The sequence below is a fragment of the Lolium perenne genome, chromosome 6 (genome assembly GCF_019359855.2).
Source record: "Lolium perenne isolate Kyuss_39 chromosome 6, Kyuss_2.0, whole genome shotgun sequence".
Lineage (NCBI taxonomy): Eukaryota > Viridiplantae > Streptophyta > Magnoliopsida > Poales > Poaceae > Lolium > Lolium perenne.
In genome coordinates this window covers 217,472,403-217,481,699 of record NC_067249.2, presented here as the reverse complement: position 1 = coordinate 217,481,699, position 9,297 = coordinate 217,472,403, and positions in this window count along the sequence as shown.

The following is a 9,297-nucleotide window of genomic DNA, read 5'->3' as shown; positions in this document are numbered from 1 at the left end:
TCTAACTTTCTTTTATTGAAATTTGGGATGTTACAGAGGGAGAGGGAGAGGGTTTTTTGCTTTGGAGAAGATGATGGGACGTGAGAGAGGCGGCATTGCGTAGGCGAGTGAGAGTGACAGAGATAGTGGGAGGAGGCGTCTATAAAGGCAAGGGGTGGTTAATGCGACCCGCGTCCTACGCATCCACCGCTGCACGTCTGCACGTCTTGGACTTCTGCAATGCGACACACGTCCACGATTGCACGTCTTCGACTTCTGCACCGCGACCGGCGTCTACGCGTCAACAATTGCACGTCTTCCATTTCTGCACCGCAACACGCGTCCTCGAGTCTATCCCTGGAAATTTAGATATACTCAGGTATAACCTCGAGTATTATACTAGCATTTTTTGTGTGCTCAGTTTTCCCCTTGAGTGCTAATACTGGCTAGTGCAATATGCTCAGTTTTACCCTCAAGTAGCTGGTCAACAGACAGTCAACAAATGGGATTAACTAGTTAAATGAGTCATTTAATGTGAAAAAATTCCGAAAAATAGTGGCACATACTCATGGAGTCTTTACCACAAATTTGCCAGTTCTCAAAACATAGGTAAGTCATAGATAAATCAAGTTTTACCACAAATTGCCACTTCTCAAAGGCCTTCTCAAATCACCTAGTAGCTATGAAGGTGCATGGTTTTCCACAATAAGCCCTTCCCAAAACAGCTTTCCCCAAAACATACTTTGTCTAAATGAGGCCACAATTCTCACACTCATGTATATTTGTATTGCAAATAGTTTGAGATAGGCCAAGATGGGTTTTATTGTACAAAACACGCATTTTCCATTTTTTAAATCTCATATTTGAATCCCTTAGTCTGTTTATTACATAGGTGCCCTTGGTTTCTTGATACTACTCAGTTTTGCCCTCTCCCTCCACAAATTCTCTCACACGTGCAACATTGCCCTGATTGGTCTAGCCCATGTCACGCGAATCGTGCCCGCCGACCGTTGATCGTATGATCTAACGGGCAGGATAACCCCTCTCTCTCTCTCTCTCTGTCGGCGGTTACCTTCCACTCTCTAAGTATGCTAAAGGGCGGTTTTCTGTATTCATTTTCACGCGCTAAAAATTATAAACTCTTTTAGGCATTACTTTTCACGCAAAAAATGATAAACCATCACCGATTTGTTGTAGCCATAAATTTTCACGCAAAAAAATGATAAACCATCACCGATTTGTTGTAGCCATTAATTTTCACGCAAAAAATGATAAACCATCACCGATTTGTTGTATCCATTACTTTTCACGCAAAAAATGATAAACCATCACCGATTTCTTGTAGCCATTACTATTCACGGTAAAAATGATAAACGAACCAATCTATATATCTCTGTATTTGAAGTTTGGAAGGGTTCACCATCTAGTTATGTTAACTTTCGAGGTTTTGACCTGAAAACAAATGGGTATTATAAAAGGAAATAAAAGTTCAAAAAAATGTAAAAAGGAAACAATCTACCTATCTTTGTATAGAAGATCGTCTGTATGATTTTTGAGGTCATTTAGAGAAGGTAGAAAAAAATCCCTTTTGAGAAGGTCGAAAAAACCTAACTTGTTACAAAAGCTGGTTTCAGTGAGACCTAACCAAATTTGGCATACATTATGCCATATCTATAACAACAAGGGAAAGTTTCACAAAATTTGAAATTTATGGCGAAAATGATGCCATACATGATGCTGTTTTTCGAGGTTTTGACCTGAAAATCAATTGGTTATTATAAAGGGAAATAAAAAGTTCGAAAAATATAAAAACGAAACAATCTATCTATCTATGTATAGAAGATCAGCTGTATGAAATTTGAGGTCATTTAGAGAAGGTAGAATAAATCACCTTGTTAGAAAAGCTGGTTTCAGTGAGACGAAACGGCATGCGGTTAAGCAAAGTGATTTTTTCGAACATCTCCAAATGACCCCAAATTTGCCATACATGATGCCATACGTGTAACAACAAGGAACCCTATCTAAAAAGTGTCAAAAAAGTTTGCCCAACCGTATAGCTCTATCAAAAAGAACCTCACCATGGCGCTAGTATAATTTTGGGCTTAGTTACAAACTTTCGTTACCTAACCTTCAACATGAAACTTGTTTCAAATCACTTTTGGCGTACAAGAAACAAATCCCTCCTTGATTCGAGCACCACAGCCTCCCAACTTTGCCGATGCCGATATCGGCATGGTCAGAACGGCTATGCTCGCCGCCACTGCTAGGTCACCGTCGGGATGCACCCTCAATCCCGTCCCCTCATTCGATCACTAACACACCAGAGATACCGCCGAGGCCAATGCCGAACGTACATGCTGATGCCAATGCCGAACATGCATCCACGCCGATGTGGGCACGGCCACGCCGCCCCGATATGCTGGACGCCATAGACCACCGCGAGGTCTTTCCCTTCGCCACCACACTCTTCTAGCACCCATCTATACACGCCAGAAAGGAGAGACACTAGTTTTTTCTACATTGCTCGCGTTCGTGTCGGACACGGTCAGTCAAAGTTTTGAGGTAGTCGTCGATGTCGTCGACCATTTCTTCTCTTCTTTGCATGGTTAAACGCGTCTAGTTCATATCTATCTAATGCGTCTGGTCTCGCCTCATGCAGTTCTTTGTGGACGTCGATCTCATCTCGGCACCCCGCAGGCCACCTCCGTGCCATCGCTGTAGAGCTCCGTTTAAAAATCTATTCCTACCCGTGTATTGCCCCTTGTATCAGCGCCATGGCCCACTTGTCATTCGATATACCGAAGCCCCACTCGTGCGCGTTTTGGTCAGGGATACAACGATGCTTACGGTCGAACAAAGATGGATGGTCTGACGTGTCTTTGCGGGCTCTACGTGGCCCCACTAGTCAGAAGATAACGGTCAACCGTCGTGCAACCGGCCGTTACAGCATCTGTGATGGTTTCAGACAAGGTCTTGGGGAAAACTGAGGAAAAACTAATGAGCTGGGGAAAACTAAGCACAACTAAGGAACCGAGGGCACGAAAATAGAAATCCCTATAAAGAAAGCACTTCTTGGGAGATAACCCATGTTTTTTATTTTGCTACAGCAATTTTGTTTTATATTTGAGTCTTGGAAGTTGTTACTACTGTAGCAACCTCTCCTTATCTTTATTTTATTGCATTGTTGTGCCAAGTAAAGTCTTTGATAGCAAGGTTGATACTAGATTTGGATTACTGTGCAGAAACAGATTTCTTGCTGTCACGAATTTGAGTAGTATTCTCTGTAGGTAATTCAGAAAAATCTGCCAATTTACGTGAGTGATCCTCAGATATGTACGCAACTTTCATTCAATTTGAGCATTTTCATCTGAGCAAGGTTAGTGCCCCAGAAAAATTAGTCTTTACAGATTGTTCTGTTTTGACAGATTCTGCCTTTTATTTCGCATTGCCTCTTTTGCTATGTTGGATGGATTTCTTTGTTCCATTAACTTTCAGAAGCTTTGGGCAATGTCCAGAAGTGTTAAGAATGATTGTGTCACCTCTGAACATGTGAATTTTTTATTATGCACTAACCCTCTAATGAGTTTGTTTTGAGTTTGGTGTGGAGGAAGTTTTCAAGGATCAAGAGAGGAGGATGATATATGATCAAGAAGAGTGAAAAGTCTAAGCTTGGGGATGCCCCCGTGGTCCATCCCTGCATATTTCAAGAAGACTCAAGCGTCTAAGCTTGGGGATGCCCAAGGCATCCCTGATACGTCTCCGACGTATCGATAATTTCTTATGTTCCATGCCACATTATTGATGTTATCTACATGTTTTATGCACACTTTATGTCATATTCGTGCATTTTCTGGAACTAACCTATTAACAAGATGCCGAAGTGCCAGTTTCTGTTTTCTGCTGTTTTTGGTTTCAGAAATCCTAGTAAGGAAATATTCTCGGAATTGGACGAAATCAAAGCCCAGGGGCCTATTTTCTCACGAAGCTTCCAGAAGTCCGAAGGAGAGACGAAGAGGGGCCACGGAGGGGCCACACCATAGGGCGGCGCGGCCCCCCCCTTGGCCGCGCCGGCCTGTAGTGTGGGGCCCCCGTGCCGCCTCTTGACCTGCCCTTCCGCCTATAAAAAGTCTCCGTGACGAAACCCCCAGTACCGAGAGCCACGATACGGAAAACCTTCCAGAGACGCCGCCGCCGCCGATCCCATCTCGGGGGATCCAGGAGATCGCCTCCGGCACCCTGCCGGAGAGGGGAATCATCTCCCGGAGGACTCTACGCCGCCATGGTCGCCTCCGGTGTGATGTGTGAGTAGTCTACCCCTGGACTATGGGTCCATAGCAGTAGCTAGATGGTTGTCTTCTCCCCATTGTGCTATCATTGTCGGATCTTGTGAGCTGCCTAACATGATCAAGATCATCTATCTGTAATTCTATATGTTGCGTTTGTTGGGATCCGATGAATAGAGAATACTTGTTATGTTGATTATCAAAGTTATGTCTATGTGTTGTTTATGATCTTGCATGCTCTCCGTTATTAGTAGATGCTCTGGCCAAGTTGATGCTAGTAACTCCAAGAGGGAGTATTTATGCTCGATAGTGGGTTCATGTCTCTGTGAATCTGGAGGAGTGACAAGAACCACTAAGGTTACGGATGTGCTGTTGCCACTAGGGATAAAACATTAGTGCTATGTTCAAGGATGTAGTCACTAGTTACATTACGCACCATACTTAATGCAATTGTCTGTTGTTAGCAACTTAATACTGGAGGGGGTTCGGATGATAACCTGAAGGTGGACTTTTTAGGCATAGATGCAGTTGGATGACGGTCTATGTACTTTGTCGTAATGCCCAATTAAATCTCACAATACTCATCATAATATGTATGTGCATGGTCATGCTCTCTTTATTTGTCAATTGCCCAACTGTAATTTGTTCACCCAACATGCTGTTCGTCTTATGGGAGAGACACCTCTAGTGAACTGTGGACCCCGGTCCAATTCTCGTTCCTGAAATACAATCTACTGCAATACTTGTTCTACTGTTTTCTGCAAACAATCATCTTCCACACAATACGGTTAACTCTTTGTTACAGCAAGCCGGTGAGATTGACAACCTCACTGTTTCGTTGGGGCAAAGTACTTTGGTTGTGTTGTGCAGGTTCCACGTTGGCGCCGGAATCCCTGGTGTTGCGCCGCACTACATCCCGCCGCCATCAACCTTCAACGTGCTTCTTGGCTCCTCCTGGTTCGATAAACCTTGGTTTCTTTCTGAGGGAAAACTTGCTGCTGTGCGCATCATACCTTCCTCTTGGGGTTGCCCAACGAACGTGTGAAATACACGCCATCAAGCTAAATTTCTCGGCGCCGTTGTCGGGAGATCAAGACACGCTGCAAGGGGAGTCTCCACTTCTCAATCTCTTTACTTTGTTTTTGTCTTGCTTAGTTTTATTTACTACTTTGTTTGCTGCACTAAATCAAAATACAAAAAAATTAGTTGCTAGTTTTACTTTATTTGCTATCTTGTTTGCTATATCTAAAACACAAAAAAAATTAGTTTACTTGCATTTACTTTATCTAGTTTGCTTTATTTACTGTTGCTAAAATGGCCAACGCTGAAAACACTAAGTTGTGTGACTTCACAACCACAAATAATAATGATTTCTTATGCACACCTATTGCTCCACCTGCTACTACAGCAGAATTCTTTGAAATTAAACCTGCTTTATCAATCTTGTTATGCGAGAGCAATTTTCCAGTGTTAGTTCTGATGATGCTGCTGCCCATCTTAATAATTTTGTTGAATTATGTGAAATGCAAAAATATAAAGATGTAGATGGTGATATTATTAAACTAAAATTGTTCCCTTTCTCATTAAGAGGAAGAGCTAAAGATTGGTTGCTATCTCTGCCTAAGAATAGTATTGATTCATGGACTAAATGCAAGGATGCTTTTATTGGTAGATATTATCCCCCTGCTAAAATTATATCTTTGAGGAGTAGCATAATGAATTTTAAACAATTAGATACTGAACATGTTGCTCAAGCTTGGGAAAGAATGAAATCTCTGGTTAAAAATTGCCCAACCCATGGACTGACTACTTGGATGATCATCCAAACCTTCTATGCAGGACTAAATTTTTCTTCACGGAATTTATTGGATTCAGCTGCTGGAGGTACCTTTATGTCCATCACTCTTGGTGAAGCAACAAAGCTTCTTGATAATATGATGATCAACTACTCTGAATGGCACACGGAAAGAGCTCCACAAGGTAAGAAGGTAAATTCCGAAGAAACCTCTTCCTTGAGTGATAAGATTGATGCTATTATGTCTATGCTTGTGAATGGTAGGCCTAATGTTAATTCTAATAATGTTCCGCTAGCGTCATTAGTTGCTCAAAAAGAATATGTTGATGTGAATTTCATTAAAAATAACAATCACAATGATTCTAGGCCATACCCTGCTAATGGTAATTTTTATGGTAGATATGCTTCATCTAATGAAGAAAAGATGCTAGAAATTGAAAGATCCACCAAGAGCTTTATGCAATCACAATATGAGCAAAATAAATTGTTTACTAAAACTATGAATGAGCAATCTACCTTGTCGAAGAATATAGGGAATCAACTTGAAAATCTGAATAGGGAGATCTCGGGGTTGCAAACTAAACTTGCTAGTGCTGAAACCCGAATCTCATATATGTCTGCAGCACAATCTTCTTTAATTAATAAAATGGCTGCTAAACCTGAGGATTTAGATGATAAAATTACTGCTACAGCAAATGCCATTCAAGTTAGAATTAATGAGAATATAAGATTAATGGCTGAACTGCGTGCTAGGTGGGATAGAGAAGAAAATGAAAAACTAGCTAAAGAAAAGAATATAGCTAAAGTTTGGACTATTACCACCACTAGTAATGCTAATGCTACACATGTTGCTGCACCTCCTACTCATACTAATAAAAGAATTGGTGTTAGCAATGTTTCCACTTCTAATGCAAAGCGCGAAAAACTGCTGAAACTGCTAAAGCTATTTGAAACTGCCTGTGATAAAGCTGCTGAAATTTTTTCCAACATTGGGGATGATGATCCCATTGCTTTAGATTATAATGGTTTGAATTTTGATGATTGCCACATCTCTGAAGTTATAAAGTTCTTGCAAAAACTTGCTAAAAGTCCTAATGCTAGTGCTATAAATTTGGCTTTTACACATCATATTACAAATGCTCTTATAAAAGCTAGAGAAGAGAAACTAGAGCGTGAAGCCTCTATTCCTAAAAAGTTAGAGGATGGTTGGGAGCCCATCATTAAGATGAAGATTAAAGATTTTGATTGTAATGCTTTATGTGATCTTGGTGCAAGTATTTCTGTTATGCCTAAGAAAATTTATAATATGCTTGACTTGCCACCGCTGAAAAATTGTTATTTGGATGTTAATCTTGCTGATCATTCTACAAAGAAACCTTTGGGGAAAGTTGATAATGTTCGCATTACCGTTAACAATAACCTTGTTCCCATTGATTTTGTTGTCTTGGATATTGAATGCAATGCATCTTGTCCCATTATATTGGGAAGACCTTTTCTTCGAACTGTTGGTGCTGTTATTGATATGAAGGAAGGTAATATAAAATATCAATTTCCTCTCAAGAAAGGTATGGAACACTTCCCTAGAAAGAGAATGAAGGTACCTTTTGACTCTATTATGAGAACAAATTATGATGTTGACACTTCGTCTCTTGATAATACTTGATACACACTTTCTGCGCCTAGCTGAAAGGCGTTAAAGAAAAGCGCTTATGGGAGACAACCCATGTTTTTACCTACAGTACTTTGTTTTTATTTTGTGTCTTGGAAGTTGTTTACTACTGTAGCAACCTCTCCTTATCTTAGTTTTGTGTTTTGTTGGGCCAAGTTAAGCCGTTGATAGAAAAGTAAGTACTAGATTTGGATTACTGCACAGTTCCAGATTTCTTTGCTGTCACGAATCTGGGTCCACCTCCCTGTAGGTAGCTCAGAAAATTAAGCCAATCTACGTGCATGATCCTCAGATATGTACGCAACTTTCATTCAATTTGAGCATTTTCATTTGAGCAAGTCTGGTACCATTTTAAAATTCGTCAATACGAACTGTTCTGTTTTGACAGATTCTGCCTTTTATTTCGCATTGCCTCTTTCGCTATGTTGGATGAATTTCTTTGATCCACTAATGTCCAGTAGCATTATGCAATGTCCAGAAGTGTTAAGAATGATTGTGTCACCTCTGAATATGTCAATTTATATTGTGCACTAACCCTCTAATGAGTTGTTTCGAGTTTGGTGTGGAGGAAGTTTTCAAGGATCAAGAGAGGAGTATGATGCAACATGATCAAGGAGAGTGAAAGCTCTAAGCTTGGGGATGCACCCGGTGGTTCACCCCTGCATATATCAAGAAGACTCAAGCGTCTAAGCTTGGGGATGCCCAAGGCATCCCCTTCTTCATCGACAACATTATCAGGTTCCTCCCCTGAAACTATATTTTTATTCCATCACATCTTATGTGCTTTTTCTTGGAGCGTTGGTTTGTTTTTGTTTTTTGTTTTGTTTGAATAAAATGGATCCTAGCATTCACTTTATGGGAGAGAGACACGCTCCGCTGTAGCATATGGACAAGTATGTCCTTGGTTTCTACTCATAGTATTCATGGCGAAGTTTCTCCTTCGTTAAATTGTTATATGGTTGGAATTGGAAAATGATACATGTAGTAATTGCTATAAATGTCTTGGGTAATGTGATACTTGGCAATTGTTGTGCTCATGTTTAAGCTCTTGCATCATATTCTTTGCACCCATTAATGAAGAAATACATAGAGCATGCTAAAATTTGGTTTGCATATTTGGTTTCTCTAAGGTCTAGATAATTTCTAGTATTGAGTTTGAACAACAAGGAAGACGGTGTAGAGTCTTATAATGTTTTCAATATGTCTTTTATGTGAGTTTTGCTGCACCGGTTCATCCTTGTGTTTGTTTCAAATAAGCCTTGCTAGCCTAAACCTTGTATCGAGAGGGAATACTTCTCATGCATCCAAAATACTTGAGCCAACCACTATGCCATTTGTGTCCACCATACCTACCTATACTACATGGTATTTTCCGCCATTCCAAAGTAAATTGCTTGAGTGCTACCTTTAAAATTCCATCATTCACCTTTGCAATATATAGCTCATGGGACAAATAGCTTAAAAACTATTGTGGTATTGAATATGTAATTATGCACTTTATCTCTTATTAAGTTGCTTGTTGTGCGATAACCATGTTCACTGGGGACGCCATCAACTTTTCATTGTTGAAT